We start from the raw sequence: 16,836 nt of genomic DNA, 5'->3' as shown, positions 1-16,836 counted from the left end.
TTTCCTACAGTTTATGACAGCTGTTGGACTTGAAATGGAAGATACTTTGAAGCTAACTAAGGATAAAAGCTTTGAGGTAGGTAGTTTTCTAGCAGTAGATGTGCAGGTGAAAATTAGAAGGTTTCTTCATTTGTAAAGTATCGTGAGACTGTTGTCAGAATTCATGGTAGTAAAGAAAGCAGACTTAGTGAAGCTTGATGCAGAACTGGGTTAAAACAAAAGTCTGTTAAAAGCATGAATACAATGGGCCTTCCTTATCTGTGGACTTGCCATCTGCAGATTTAAGCATCCATGAATGGCAAGCCTGTGGGGGGAGTGAGGAGGAGGAGAAAGGGGCAGTGTGGTGGGTGGCAGGAGGAAGGGGTGGCGCGAGGAGGAAGAGGAAGGCAGGCCAGGAAGAGAAAGGCAAGGCACGGCAGGAGGAAGTGGCAGTGGGGAAGAGGAAGGGGATGAGAAAGAGGCGGTGAGGGAATGAGGAGAAGGAGGCAGCTCTTCCAAAGTGCCATTGTTTTCAATGGTGGTGTGGCCGTGCCACCATCACAGTCTGGGACTTGAGCATCCATGGATTTTGGCATCCGCAGGGGGATCTGGAATGAATCCACTGCAGATACCGAGGGCCCACTGTAATTACATACTTGGCACCATAGATGTATGCGGGGTTGTTCGTTATTTGTATAGCTGGAAAAGATGCCCCCCCCAAAAAAAAAAAGCAAAGGGACTAGAGTAAGAGTGGTAATCATGTGGCCCTTTAATATTTTTGGACTTCAGCTCCCAGAGTTCCTGAAGACTATCTTTGCTCCTAGCAATATCTGGTGGGCCATGTGATTTCCCCCTGTGGAAAATGCTCACAATGCTTAGGCCTGAGTATCTTAGAACAAAAGGCAAACAAGTGAAGATATGATAGAGATAAAATTGTACATAGAATCATAGAATCGTAGAGTTGGAAGAGACCACTAGGGCCATCCAGTCCAACCCCCTGCCATGCAGGAAATCCAAATCAAAGCATCCCTGACAGATGGCCATCCAGCCTCTGTTTAAAGACCTCCAAGGAAGGAGACTCTATCACCTTCCGAGGAAGTGCATTCCACTGTCGAACAGCCCTTACTGTCAGGAAGTTCCTCCTAATGTTCAGGTGGAATCTCTTTTCCTGTAGTTTGCATCCATTGTTCCGGGTCCTGTTCTCTGGAGCAGCAGAAAACAAGCTTGCTCCCTCCTCAATATGACATCCTTTCAAATATTTAAACAGGGCTATCATATCACCTCTTAACCTTCTTTTCTCCAGGCTAAACATCCCCAGCTCCCTAAGTCATTCCTCATAGGGCATGGTTTCCAGACCCTTCACCATTTTTGTCACCCTCCTTTGGACACGCTCCAGTTTCTCAATGTCCTTTCTGAATTGTGGCGCCCAGAACTGGACACAATATTCTAGGTGGGGCCTGACCAAAGCAGAATACAGTGGCACTATTACTTCTCTTGATCTAGACACTATACTTCTATTGATGCAGCCTAAAATAGCATTGGCCTTTTTAGCTGCCGCATCACATGGTTTGGAGAAAGCAGAGAGTGAGATTTATTTCCACTGGAGGTGAATGGTCGGAGATTAGAAACAGATAAAAGGAAGTATTTTACACAATGCATAAATTGTGGTGCTCACTGCTACACAATGTAGTGATGACTGCCTATTTGGTTGACTTAAAAAAGGGAATTGAATATGTGGAGTATGGGAGCCATTATTATTATTATTATTATTATTATTATTATTATTATTATTATTATTATTCTTTATTTATATAGTGCTGTAGATTTGCACAGCGTTGTACATACAAACAATAAAATAGATAAGATATTAGTCAAGATATAAAATCTCCAGTATTAGAGACAGCATACCTTTGTGTATCACTTGCTGAGAAACGTTAGGTGTAGGGTGCAGTTGTACTCATGGAGAGTGACCAAAATGGTGAATGAAGAGTGGTGTAGGGAGCTGGGTATGTTTAGCCTGAAGAAGAGAAGGTTAAGAGGTGACATAGCTGTTTTAAAACATTTGAAAGGCCCATGTCATATTGCAGAAGAAGCAAGCTTCATTTCTGCTGCTTTAGATGCTAGGGTATGGAGCAATGGATTCAAACTAGAGGAAAAGAGATTCCACTAAACATTAGCAAGAAAGAACTTGATGGTAGGAGCTGTTTGGAATATGCTGCCTTGGAGTGTGGAGGAGTCTCTCTTGGAGATTTATTGTTTATTTATATCCTGCCTTTCTCTCAAATCATTCTTTTACCCTACATTAAAAACTGTATACAAACCTTGACGTCTGAATTGCACATTTAGAAGCCCAAGCCTCATCAGTCTGAGAAAGTCTGACAGCACAAAAATGTTTTTACCTGCCACCAAAAGGAGAGCAGGCATTGGGCCATTTTGGCCTCTCTAGGGAAGGAGTTCAAAGCCTGAGAGCAGCCACTAAGAAGACTCTCTTCCTTGTTCCCACAAAAGAGCCTGTGGGACAGAGAGAAAGGCCTCTCTGGACAATCTTAGTGCTCTAATGGGATCATGAAGGGGGATATAGTCTTTCAAATAACTTGGACCCAAGCTGTATAGGGCTTTATAGGTCAAAACCAGCACTTTGAATTATGCTCAGAAAAAGACTGGCAACCAATGGAGCTGTTGCAACAAGGGAGCTATATGCTCTCTGTAACCAGCCCCAGTTAACTGCAAACCTGAGTTTTCAGGGGGAGTGTAACCCTTATTTAACACAGGATAAAACCCTACTGCCAGATCTGTCTTTCGATTGACCAGGACACCTGTCTAGTCTAAATTAAGCTTCAGTTTGCTTACTCTCATCCAGTCCATTAAAGCTGCCAGATATTGATTTAGTATAGGAACAGCTTCCTGGGAATTAGTGGGGAAGGACTGATAAGAGTTGGATAGCATCAGCATACTGTTGAGACACCTAACTCCAAAACTCTGGACAACCTCTCCCAGCAGTTTCCTATAGATGTTTAAAAAACATAGGAGGCAGGATTGAGCCCTGATGGACCCCACAGGCCAATGACCAAGGAGTCAAGCAGAAATCCATCAGCACCACCCTTAGAGCACCCCTCCAAGAATGAATAGAGCCACCGTAGAACAGAACCTCTAAGCCCATTCCAGTGAGGCAACTCAGAAGGATACCATGGTCGATGGTACTGAAAAGCCACTGAGGTCCAGCAGAACTAACAGGGACACTCCCCCTGTCCAGTTCCCTGCATAGGTCATCCACCAAGGCAACCAATAACCATGTCTGAAACAGTTTTTTAAACTGGTTGGACACATCTGTGGGGAGTGCTTTATGTCTTCCTGCATGGCAGGGGTTTGGATTGGATTGGCCTGGTCTTTTCCAACCATGGCTCGAAACAGACAGGACAAAAGGATTGTGGCAGGACTGCTGTGGTGCCACTTGCGCTGGGCCTGTGGCAACATGCACCTGGCCTGGCCTTTCATTAGCCAGGCTGCCCAAAAGTAGATTTTTTTTTTTTTTTTGCTCCTTTTTGGCCTGGTTCTTTTCAGAAGACGCAGTGTCAGCGTGGTTTCCAGCCACATTTGGGGTGTGCATCATCTAAATGCATCCTGAACACAGCTGAAAACCACATCATCTGACCCCTCTGTTTTGGGCCTGTATGATTCTATCTCCTGCTGAGGGTAACCATTTGGGAACTGTATGAACTGTATGAACTGAATCTTACAACAGATAGGCCTTGGTCTGATCCATGTAGTTGTCTTGTCAATGTGCTTCTACTCATTTGAAAGTTGGAAGCTCATAGCTGTATATAAATTACTGATTAGAATCTTGAGTGCAGGGACATTTTGTGAAAATACAGAAACCTTTTTGTCTGTCACAATTGCTTATGCTGACAATGTTCATTGTCAAGAAAATGCAGGTGCAAGTGACTCCCAACTAGACTGTGTCCAAGAAAGTGGCTGGTTACTGTAAAAAATAAAATGCTCCCCAAATTGGTTCTCTCCAGTTTGCCTCTATGCTACCATAAAATGGTTAATTTCAGTTAGCCTCCATAAATCAGTACTGTCATGAGACCATATAAAACAGATTTGTAACAAGATCCTTATTCTGTTTCTTGTAAAAATAAAATCAACAACAGGAATCATATCATTACATAATATCATATACTTAGCTACACAGCAGAGGGGCTAAGAAACCATGTTAGTGAATGGTGAAGGACACTGGCAAGTATCCTGACATGGTTTGGCACTCGCCTAGCTGCAGTTCTGATACATGATAGCCCTGTTGGCCATTGGTCACGGCTTGCTCTCCTATCTGCTAGCGTAACAGTAGCCCTTTACTGGATATGGACATTATGGAATGCCCAATTCTATTTCCCCAAAAGGAATCCAGCCTCTGTACGCATTTAGTTGCTTTTGACAACAATTATACAAATCAGTCAACCTTATAACCAAGTCACATGAAACTGTGTTAAGTAAATTTCAATCAGTGTTTAATTCAACAAAATCCCTGGTTAACTCCAATTGTGTGCATCTGAAAAAAACGTTTAATTTTCATATATATATATTTAAAGACACTTGCAGTATAGATTTCCACTGCAATGTGTTAAGTCGCTTATAAAGGCTTTATGAAACCAAACCTGAAATTTGATTTTTCTGACAAACAAAACAGAAATATTAAAACAAAAGGTGAACCCTTACAAAACCCTTTGGGCAGTATGTTAAATATCCTTCTTCTCTGTATGTGCATATGCCTGTCACAAATAACTAACCAATTATTTCCCCGCATGGAAACTGAAAATCCCAGCTGTAGAGCAACTATTTTATGTATAATCATGCAACTACTGGATGCATGCTGTGCAGCTTGGTTGTATTAAGAATCCTGTGATGAACAGTGACAGGCTATATGCAGATTGTCACTATAATTCTTGGTCTTTTCTGATTAAAAAGATCCTTCTGTTTTCCACACTTGCATTTGATTTTAGTAGTTTCAAGCTGCTCCTGCTCTAATCTCATCATTACTCCACTTATGTCGTCTATTACTGCTTCTCCAACAGAAAAAAAGTCTGTCTAGAAGTCTGAGAAGTCTAGAAATGAAAACTGAAGGGAAACTGATCCTCTTGTTTATAGAGTAACTTTATTAGCAGTTAAGACAAGACATCATCACTGTTGACGCACATGTATGAAGAATTCTAGACAAAGAAATTTGTTCATGGCAGCTTATCAAATTTATTCGATAGCAGCCTTTTAAATGCTAAACTATGGATAACACAAACATCTGTGTCCTTCAACCAATCTACTTTCTCAATGGGTATACTGCAGGTTTTTTTGTAAGTAAAATCTGGTGCACATTTTAGAGTGCCTTCCAATACTTGGTTGAATATTTTTATAATCTCCTGAGGTAAAGGTACTAATGTCTATACAGTATTATATTTTTATTAAGCTGTCTATACTGTAATTTGTTATTGACACCTCCCACAAGAGCAAATGAGATATTTCTTGTCATAACAGCAGCAAGGAAGGTGTAGAAAGAAACTGATCACACAGAAAATTATGCTTTTCAGAGTTTTCCAACTGCTATTGCCCATTCAACTTAGCTATAACCAGAACCTTACAAAGCCACATGTGCAGATGTAGATTTCGGGTTATGTATGGAGTGTTGGTAAGTTTTAGCATTCTCCTTAAAAGTGTTACTCCATTCTCAATGTTAAACAGATAAGGTAGCCTGAATTCAGACTACTCAATGCCAAGCATTGTAGAGCACAAGGTACCCACACCTTACAGAATACTACAATTCATTATTCATAGCCAAGATGAAGAGAATATCTCTGGGAATAAAATGGATCTTTTGTTTAAAAATCATTTACTTTATATTAATAAAGTGTCCTGATGCTGTAGGAATGAAGTTCTACTATAACAAAAATGCTTGGTTATAGGCAGCATTATAAACAATTTGACAAGGCTGTGGTTTTAACAAACATCTGTGGAACTTTAGATGCATTTATTTACACTTTATTATTTGTGAGCTTTGAAATCTTGTTCAAGAGACAGTACAGCAAGATGGGTTAAGAAAGAGTCTGCACATAGAATTATTCACAATTAACTTCCTATAGCAATGTAAGTATTAATGGAAACATCACCAAGTCCACAAAACAGATCAACTGCTAGGTTTTCATTTTTCTAAACAGCAATTCACACAATGATGTTTGAAAGAAAAACGGTTATTTTAATTGGGTGGGTGAAAAAGAGAAATCAAGCCTGAGAGCCAGCATGGTGTAGTGATTTGACTAAGGCTCTGGAGACCCGGGTTCATAATCCCCACTAAGCCATGGAAACCCAAAGGGTAAACTTGTGCAAGTCACACTCTCTCAGCCTCAGAGGCAAACCTCTTTTTCAACAAATTTTGCCAAGAAACCTGTAATAGGTTCTCGCCTTGTAGTTGCCATAGGTCAGATACAACTTGAAGGCAAACAACAACACAGAATAGAAGTCACATCTGTTGTTGGTGCATGATTGGCTTGATCAACATTACTGTTGTGATATCAGCTCCTCTAGCATAGGGAAGAATGCCTGCCTATTTCAGAAAATGCTAAGCAACAATGTCTTTTTCCTTAACAGTGTTTAGAATATAGAGCTATAGTTGTTTATTTTTCTCTAGGAAGATGCAAATGAGACAAGAGACTACATCACAGTATCATCTAGTACCATGTTTAAAAGAACTGGTTTTATTATTTTATTTTAGACCATTTAGTCACAGTCTTTATTTATTTATTTTTAATGCATAAAGATAAGCCCCATGCATTCATTGTTTCACTGAAAGCAGGTATGCAAATTGTTTTTATTGAAAACAGGTGCGCAAATCAATTCAGAATTTTCTGCCATTTCAAAATACTATCATCTACCCACTTTCTTAGGGATAAGGGCCATTTAATTAAACATGTCCAAATAGTATTGATATTCACCACTTCGCTGTTATGGCAGACACCTGTCATAGGGAATAATCCTCCTTTTAGGACTCCATTTTAAAAAATCAAACTAAGACCGTGGTAACGGAATAGAAAAGCCGTGTGATGTAGTGGTTTCAGCATTGGACAATGACCCTGGATACCAGAGTGGCAATCCCTGCTCAGCCATGGAAACCCAAGTCACATTTTCTCAGCCTCACAGGCAAATTCCCTCTGAACAAATCTTACCAGGAATCTCTGTGATAGGTTCGCCTTAAGGTTGCCATATGTCAAAAATGAAAGCATATAACAATGGGATAGAATGATGGAAAGAGCTTGAGTAAAGGCTAATCCCAGTCAACCTTATGTGAAAATAAGTTACATTATCTTGTCTGATAATCTAGGCTTGATTCTATGCAGGGAGTGTTTGTGTAATGTGCCTTTTCGGGAAACAATGAACTAAATGAATACACTCAGTGCTTCTAAGCCAGTTACTGGGACCATCAGTTTGTACTGGTTCCCTTTCCAAGTGTGTTAGAGAGCACACTAAGTGGAATATATGTTCTGCTAAATATTTGTTAGTGTATTCATACAGGGGCCTCTTGGCAAGGATGGGCGGAGAGTACTTAGAAAGCAAGGGAACATAATCTGGTGCCATTCAGGTGTTTGGGATCACAACTCCTCTACTTCCTCTCCCTTAGTAATGCTGGCTGAGATGCCTGTGTGGATGTCCACACATATGTAGCTGATAATTGTACAAAAAGTGACATATATTAATTTATTGTAGAACAATACTTATACAAATACAGTAGTCATCCTAAGCAGCATTTTCAATTTCCCACATCCTGAAGGCAACTTTACAGCTCAAGCAAGGTTTCTGGATCTACTAAAGCAACAATCTGTTTATAGAATTTTTGTGTGTATATCTGCCTTGAATGTTTGTACGTGCCTCATTTTTTTTCTGCCTTAAGTGTAGTTCCATGACATTTCTCCCTGTTAAAAATAATTTTGTTAGATATGGTCCACTCCTCTAATCTGTTCAGGTCATTTTGAATTCTTAGAATCATAGACTCATTGAATAACAAAGGTGGAAGAGACCGCAAAGGCTATTCAGTCCAACCCCCTGCCATAAAGGAAATCTAAATCAAAGCTTGTCTTCTCAGGTATTAGCTACCCTTCCTAATTTGGTGTCATCTGCATGATAAGCATGTCATCTATTCCATTATTCAAGTCATTCAGAAAGATGTCAAATAACACTGGGCCCAGGACAGAACCCTGTGGCACCCCACAAGTCACTTCTTGTCAGGATGAAGAGGAGCCATTGGTGAGAACTCTTTAGTTTTGGTCAATCAATTATGAATCCAGCTAACAGTTGCATTGTCTAGCCCAGTGGTTCTCAAATGGTGGGGCAGAACTCCCAAGGTGTCTGCAAGAGTTGCTCATGGGGGCATGAGACTTGGGAAGCATTGATCCCTAGTCCTACTCCTCTTTCCAAACTTTTATGTGTAAAATTTACACATGAATTGAGTTAAATCTTGAATTTACTTGACTAAAACTCTTCAAACATATATATGAATGTGCAAATGAAATATGTACACTAAATACAATTTTATTCATATACTCCACCAAAGGGGGTGCGACATCTGCATGTAGATGTAAAGGGGGTTCCAAGGGTAAAAACTCAAATACCACTGGTCCACCCCAAATTTTATAGTTTTTTTTGCAACAATGTCATGGGGGACCCTGTCAAAGTTTTTATGGAAATCAAGATATGCTACATCCACAGCATTCCCTTCATCTACTCAGGTTATAACACTATCAAAGAGAGAGGGAGAGGGAGAGGGAGATAACAGTAGTTGACACAATGAGCTGTAGAGTCAGATTAGTTTAGAGGAAGAAATGTAGGGCCCTCCAGATGTTATGAGACTGCACCTTCAGTTTGCTATGCTAGGTAGGAGTGATAGGTACTAGCCATCCAAGAAAATGTGAAGGGTGACCCCTGGTAAGCTGAATGCTGTACTAGGTGGAACCTTTTATCTGCTCCACCAGAACCTTTACAAGGCAACTCGAAAAAGCTGCACTGATCAATAACACATTAAAATTCTATTTATGAAAGCTGGAATGTCTTATCTGTCCCATATGGTCAATGGCGTTTGCCACTTTAAAAGATAACAACAACGTGATATTTGCATTAAGTCTACAAATCCAAGAAACCCTTTCTTTCTGGCAGAAATTTTTAGGGAGGTAGACATGTTAGACTGTTGCAACAAAACCAATGAAAAGTTTCTGGACGCTCCCAACTCTAGCACGCGCGGAGCGCGCACAAAATGGCAGCGGCCATTCCACACGGCCGTCATTACGAAGTCATGACCGCACCGCCTCCAAACGAGGCGGCATGGACGTGACGTCTTTGCGCCGCACGAGGGCGCCTAGAGTGCCCTTTCTGTGGCGTAAGAAGGAGCTCCGAAATGGAGGCCCGTTACAGATGGGCTCTTCCAGCGCCCCCATCACGTGCTAGGGGTTGGCCGAGGACCTAGCGTCCACACCGGCCTCACCCCTAGCACGTGACGAGGGCGTAAAGATGGCGGCGCCCTATACACACGGGCACCGCCATCTTTACGTGCTGGATGCATAGCATCCGCACGCCGCGCACTGGATGTGACGCCGCAAGTGTGCGAGTAGCACCTCGCAGCGTCTCGTCCAGAGCGGAAGAAGAAGCGCCATTTCGGCGCTTCTTCTTTGCTGCGTCTGGGAACCGCGTGGTTTGGATGCTGCAGTTCCCGGATGCAACCAGCAGTGGCACGAGACTGCCCCTTCTGGGCGGTCTGTAACACGCCAGAGCTCTTTCTGGGGTTTGCGTCACTGGGTGTAGCCTTTACATGGCTGCGCCCAGTGACGCAGAGGAGAAAGGGGCCAAGCGGCCCCTTTCTCCTCCTCCCCGCCGTCGCCTTGAAGCCCCAAGGACACCCCTTTCCAGGCCATGGGGAAGCGGCCTTTTGCCGCTTCCCCGCAGCCTGGAAAGCAGCGGATCGGGGCCTTGGAGGCTGCCGGTCTGGCAGCTGAGGTCCCAATACAGCGGGGAAAGGGGCGGGTGCAGGCCGCCCCAAACGGACGGTCTGTAACCCGCCTTAAAAAGACTCAAGTTTTATTTAGCATAGACATCTGTGGGCTGTAACCCACTTCATCAAATACACAGAATCCTGACTTTGTTGCCAAGTATTTGTACTGATTGTGAAAAGGTGATATAAATGGAAGCATCAGTGTCTCTCAACATTTGACATGCCAGATGTTTTGGATTTCCAACTCCCCAAAAGCCCTAAATAGCAGCATGAAAGGCCCACTCCCACCAGGGATTCAGGGAGCTAAAGTCCAAAACAGTAATACATTGAGAACCACTGCTCTAGTGTTAACCTTCACTGAAAGGTTACATTCTTATTTCTTATGCATAAATTAGGAAACACCAACCATGTGTCCATCTGCTTTTTTATGCTAAAATGTCTCCTTCCAAGGACAGTTAAAAGACAACTGTGATCAGTATAAAAGCTCTGCCAACAGAGGCTAGATTCCATGCATCTGATTAAAGTAATAATCTAATGATGTAACTGAACAACACTCCATGCACTTTTTCTGACTCCTGCCTTATAATCACTAGTTAAAATCAATAAACATAAAATACTGGGAGAAGCCAATCCACCTTCTTCCTGTGGGTATTATTGTACAGACAAATTTCATAAGAAAATAGCACTCCAAACATTATGATGCTTTCTCTGTGTGTGTGTGTGTGTGTATTATATATATAATGACAAAAGCACTTAAATGCTCAGAGCTCCCCAATGAGACATAAGGATTGTCCACAAGAAGCATGAAAGTGCATTTGAAATTGTTGACACACATAACTGCCTGTTAGAAATCATGTCTACTTTTCTTTAAACTGACCATCAATAAATAGCCTTTCTAGTAAACAGCTTTTAAATCTTTCAGGCAAACCATCCCAAAAGATGGCATTTACGAGCACATTTAAAAGCTTTAAATTTAATATTGATAGCTGTACAATGGCATCTAGACACAAAAAGTATTGTTTATGGGGTCATTTTTACAGGAGAATTCTGAACTGAATACTGAAGAAAACACTCCATTTTATAAGTTTTTCAACTGCACTTTAGCAGCAATCACTTTATTTCTGTGTGCGGTGTTCAGTTATTCTCTCCATGTCTGAGTTCAAAGCTTGATTGAAATCTGGGATGGCCCTGGCCTTGTCTTCCACCATTCATCTCTGGTTTCATCTTGGAATGTTGGTACCTAACACAGACCTACCTTGGGGCCAGGTTTGGGACCACATTCAGTAGGTAGATTGGATGGAAATTGGTTTCATACACTAGGAAGACTGGCTCACCAAATTTCAAAAATGATACTGATCTTGGAAGGCAGCTAATACTTTATGAGACAGAATCAATATTCAAGATGACCTTAACAGATTAGTTACCTGGGTCAAAACAAAGTATCTCCATATCAACTAGTATAAATGTAAAGTTCTACATATAGACAGGAAAAATCAGACCCACAAACAGAGTATAGGTGATACTTGTTTAGAAGCAATACATGGTAAAAAAATATGTATGTATTCAGGAATCTTAGTAGAATACGAGCTAAACATGAGTTAACAGTATGATGTGACATTAGGAAAAGTGAGGAGGACTAATGTAGTGCTGGGTTGCACCAACAAAAGTATAATGTCCAACTCTATTCAACTCTGGTGAGGCCTCACCTGGACTAATGTGCCCAGGAATGCGATAAAGATGATAAAGGTGTCTGGAATAGCTGAGGAAACTGGCTATGTTTAACTGAAATAAAAAGATATGACTACCATCTTCAAGTATTTGAAGGGCTATGACATAGAAGGGGTGTGTGTGCTTGTTATCTGTTCCAGAGGGCAAGAAGGAAACCAGGGAATTCAAATGACAAGATATCAGTTAAACATCAGGAAGAAATTCCTGATGGTATGAGTGTTTGACAGTGGAACAGACTGACCCAGAGGCAGGTAAATACTCTTTGGCTGGAGTGTTTTGAACCATCTGATTCTTTACCTGTAGTCTTCCTGCACTGGCAGGGAGTTGAACAAGATGGCCTTTGGGGCCATCTCTTGATCTAGGATTCCATGAATTCCCAGGCTTGTGAAACTGTCCTTGGGCAGCATCTGGTGCCAACTGTGTATGTGGAAGAGGACGGTCACTGAAAATGCTAGGAATCCTATATGTACAAAACCCTTCACTTGGTTACCATGCAGAAAGGAAGTATGACAAGACATCACAGTTCCCGATGGCAAACCTTGCCTGGCTTGAAAAGGCAGAAGGGATAGATTATTCCTTGTTGATAAAACTATGGTAGCATAATGGCTCCCCAAGACTGTTTTTTTCAGCCCTCAACCCCTTCAGATTCCCTGGATCTTCTTTTTTTTCTGGTTAAATATAAAGAGAAGTTGAATTGCCTCTCCTTCAAGTCTCCAGGAACAGCAATTCACCTTTTAAATAGGTTGCAGGGGTCCCTGATCTGCACCATCAAAAATCTCCAGTTTCTCCGAACTAGACATGTACTTTCAACCACTTTCAAGTTTTGTTTTTGTTTTTTGGTGGTCCTTGTGTAGAGAAAGCTGTGGCAGCTGTCCACTCCTGAGTACGTGGCTGCACTTTCTCCCCACTAGCACAGGGAGGATGCTGCAGTAACAGCAGTGAACACAGGAGGAAGTGGATCCCAAATCTAAGACAGCTATTTAATAATAATAATAATAATAATAATAATAATAATAATAATAATAATAATAATATTCTGCCCCATTTGCACTCAGGTTATCGGAGGGGGGGCTTTCTGAATGCCTGGCTTCTTCAAGGGTATCTCTGTATAGCTGAAACACTCTGTGGCTTAGACAACAACTAATCCTGTGGCACAGGTCCAAGCAAACCCTGCCGATGTACTTTGGCTCTAAGGACTCACCCCTGTCCCCATTCTGCTCTGGACAGGGTTGTGTTCTTGCCAGTGAAGTGCTGAGAAGTGGTAAAACAAACAAATGTAAGTTCGATGTCTGGAATGCCAAGTCAGGGATGTGATAAGAGGTTTGTCAAGAATGAACCTGTGTCAAGAGCCAGAAATATATTAGCATCTGGAGTTCAAAAGGGTGCAGGGAATAAACAAGGCTTTAAGAGTTCAGATTATAAAAGAGGAATTTCAGGCAAGAGATGCTTTGCTTCTAGCAGGGTCAGTGCTAATGGAAGGCTTTTAAGGTGAAAGCTTAAACAGGTGCAAGATATGCTTTTGCTTCTTTCCTTCCAGCAAAGATTCAATGCTAATGGAAGGCTTTTAAAATTGAAGGCTTCCCAGCATCCAACTACAGACCAACAAGTAAGTTTTGATGCACTCTTCCAGAGAAGTCTTTGCATCCAAACACTGCACCTAAGGGGGTGATCCTGAGCTAGTTATTTCAACTGCCATTTGTCCTAGGAAGGATGTTCAGATCACTCCTGTTCTGGATCTGAACTGTCATGTGGAACAAGAAAAATGTCTTGGCTGTTTTGTTATTGTGTGGCAGTTTTTCTCCTGGATCTCTCAATCTGATTCCTCACAGGGTCAGGATTGTTCTTCATCTGGCAAGGAATCCTTGAGAGGAAGAATAACATATACACTCCCTGGAACCCAGGCATTGAAAAACAGGTGAAGCATGGACCTCCAATACTGTTGTTGCTCCTGTGGCCTTTCTTATGTTGACAGATTTGCCTCTGCTAAATGGCATAAATACACCAGTGGAGGAGCCAATAGGATTCTGGCTTTGGTTGTTTTGAATAGTTGTAATTTATTAAAGATTGAAACAGTATTGTAAAACTTACCAACAACACTATGCACCAGTGAACTCAGGAAAAAATATCCAAAGTTATAATTACCTCCCACAGGTAATTCTTTATAAATTTTACCAGAATCCTGTATCACCTTTTACTTAATGTAAAAGGTTGTTTTGAACAAAGTCCAAAACATGTGTATTTAGCTAAGTAGCAGGCATATTAAGACATCCTGTTAGTGAATTGCAAAGAAATGTATCAAGATACCAGCAAGAGTGCCAGATGTGCATCAGGACCAATGTGCATCAGTGTATAATGTAAATGGGTGTACAACATGCATCAGGCATTTTGCTGGTTCTGCTGTGTAGTAAACATAACAGCAACCCTCTATAACACCACAAGGTTGCGAGTTCAAGACCAGCAAAAGGGCCCAAGCTCGACTCAGGCTTGCATCCTTCCGAGGTCTCTAAAATGAGTACCCAGACTGTTGGTGGCAAATTAGCTTACTTGCTAATTAGCTTACTTGCTGTTCACCGCTATGATCTTTGGAATAGCGGTATATAAATAAAACAAATTATTATTATTATTATTATTATTACGAAACTGACCAATTCAAACTCTTGCATATGCAAGTACACCCACAAACACATGACTGCCCCCCCCCCCTTTAAATGAGCACTGTAATTGTTAATTTCCTTTCATTTTTTCTCACTGCTCTTTTAAATAGGCCTGGCTTTGTGCAATCATAAATAAGAGTACCACTATTATCAAAGAATCATAGAGGTGGAAGAGACTTCAAGGGCCATCAAGTCCAATCCCCTGCCATGCAGAAGCTCACAATCAAAACACCCCGGCAGATGGCCATCCAGCCTCTGTTTAAAGACCTCCAAAGGAGACTTCACCACTCCCCAAGGGAGTGCATTCCACTGTCCAACAGCTTTTACCATCAGAAAGTTCTTCCTAATGTTCAGGTGGCATCTCTTTTCCTGTAGTTGAATCCATTGCTTCATGTCCTAGTCTCTGGGGCAGCAGAAAATAACTTGCTCCAGCCTCAGTATGACACCCCTTCAAATATTTAAACAGGGTTATCATGTCACCCCTTAACTTCGTCTTCTTTAGGCTAAATGTACTCAGATCCCTAAGCCACTCCTCATGGGGCAAGTTTTCTAGATCTTACATCATTTTGGTTGCCTTCTTCTAGACACATTCCAGCTTCTCAACATCCTGTTTGAATTGTGGTGCCCAGAACTGGACACAGTATACTAGGTGAGGCCAGACCAAAACAGAACAGAGTGGCACTATTACTTCCCTCAATCTAAGCACTATACTTCTACTGATGCAGCCTAGAATCACATAACCACATACATAAGGATCATTCCCGAAAGCTTTTTTAAAGAGGCCCTACACCTGATATTTTCTCTTATTCACTCAAACAACACAGGCCAATAAGCAGAAATATAGGTTATGATCATCATCACCACTGTGTTCCAGAGTCTAATAAGTATTTGTAAATGATACATAGTACTATTTCATACACTGCTTGAAAACATCACAATACAACCTTGGCTTCTAAGGATGCATCTACATGGTAGAAATAATGTCGTTTGTTACCACTTTATCTGCAATAGCTTAATCCTGTGATTTGTTATTTTGTGAGGCACCAGCACTCTTTGGTAGAGGAGGCTAAAGACATGGTAAAACTACACATCCCAAGACTCCATGAGATGGAGCTACAGCACTTGAAGTGGCGTCAAACTACATTCTCTTTAAAGTGTAGATGGACTCATAACGGAACATCACTCCAGCCTTTCTATTTACAAGTTTGCCATTTCCAATTCCATTATAGATCATGTAACATGATCAATGGAACTATGGGTAACTGCACTACATTTGTAGCTGCATACCATTCAGTACCACTTGCATGCCACAGCTCCATCCTACAGCAATCTTGAATTTGTTTGTTTTTAGTTATTCCCTACTTACTGAACAGCAGCCACTGGTGGTCTGTTTTTCTGTTGATTGGGAAGCAACTGATGTTCCCACCCCCTCATGCAAGTGAGCTTCAGTGCAACAGTGAGAAGCAATCTTTGTCACAATTCCCCTCATGCTGGAGATCACTAATGGAGTTGGGAGATGTCAGTGAGCTGCTTCTCAGTCAACAGAGGAACAGACCCTGATGTTTGCAATGACTGCTACCCATTAGGTGAGGACTGGAGGACTTTCATGGTCTCTATGTATTCCCTGTTGTTAGTTGTTGTTGTGTGTCTTCATGTCATTTTTGATTCATGGAGACCCAATAATGGGGTTTTTTTGGGCAAGATTTGTTCAGTGGAGGTTTACCATTGCCACTGCCTTCCCCTGAGGCTGAGAGCATGTGGCTTGTTCAAGGTCACCCATGGGTTTCATGGGTGAGCTGGGAACTGAACCCTGATAATAATAATATCTTCAAAGTTGTAATCAAACATTCGACAATTACACCATGCTGGCTAATGCTGGCTAAATTGGGGAATATGTAGGTAGTCTCAATGTAAATCAGTTACAAATGTGACATTTTAGGTTATGCATTCAAAGCAGCCTTAGTGAATTCTGACCATAGTCTATAAAGGGGATAAAAGAGGTATGACTCTGGAGACCAGAGGCTGAATCCCCGCTTGACCATGGAAACTCACTGGATGACACTGGGTAAGTCATATTCTCTCAGCCTCAGAGGAAGGCAGAGGCAACCCCCCTCTGAACAAATATTGTCAAGAAAGCCCTGTGATAGGTTCTCACCTTAGGGTCATCATAAGTCAGAAAAGACTTGAAGGCACACAACAACAATGCTTAAGTAGTTATTTTTGTTATTTCTAAAAATAAGCATTTATTTAAAGAAAAATGAAAAATATGTTAATGAAGTCTCTGGTGATGAGATTTGATGATGATAACAGAACTATCAGCTGGGTAACAAAGAACAGGTTTAGTATAGCTGCCCACAAATGTTTTGTGAGGGCTCCTTCCTGTTATATCTTTTAAGCAGTTGTCCAGTAGTTGTCAAACTTCAACAGCTCCAGCAGAAATCCATGCAACATGGGCAAATT

The sequence above is a fragment of the Sceloporus occidentalis genome, unplaced genomic scaffold (genome assembly GCF_023333645.1).
Source record: "Sceloporus occidentalis isolate IW3139 unplaced genomic scaffold, rSceOcc1.0.p SCAF_2, whole genome shotgun sequence".
Lineage (NCBI taxonomy): Eukaryota > Metazoa > Chordata > Lepidosauria > Squamata > Phrynosomatidae > Sceloporus > Sceloporus occidentalis.
Note: the sequence above shows the minus strand (reverse complement) of the source record.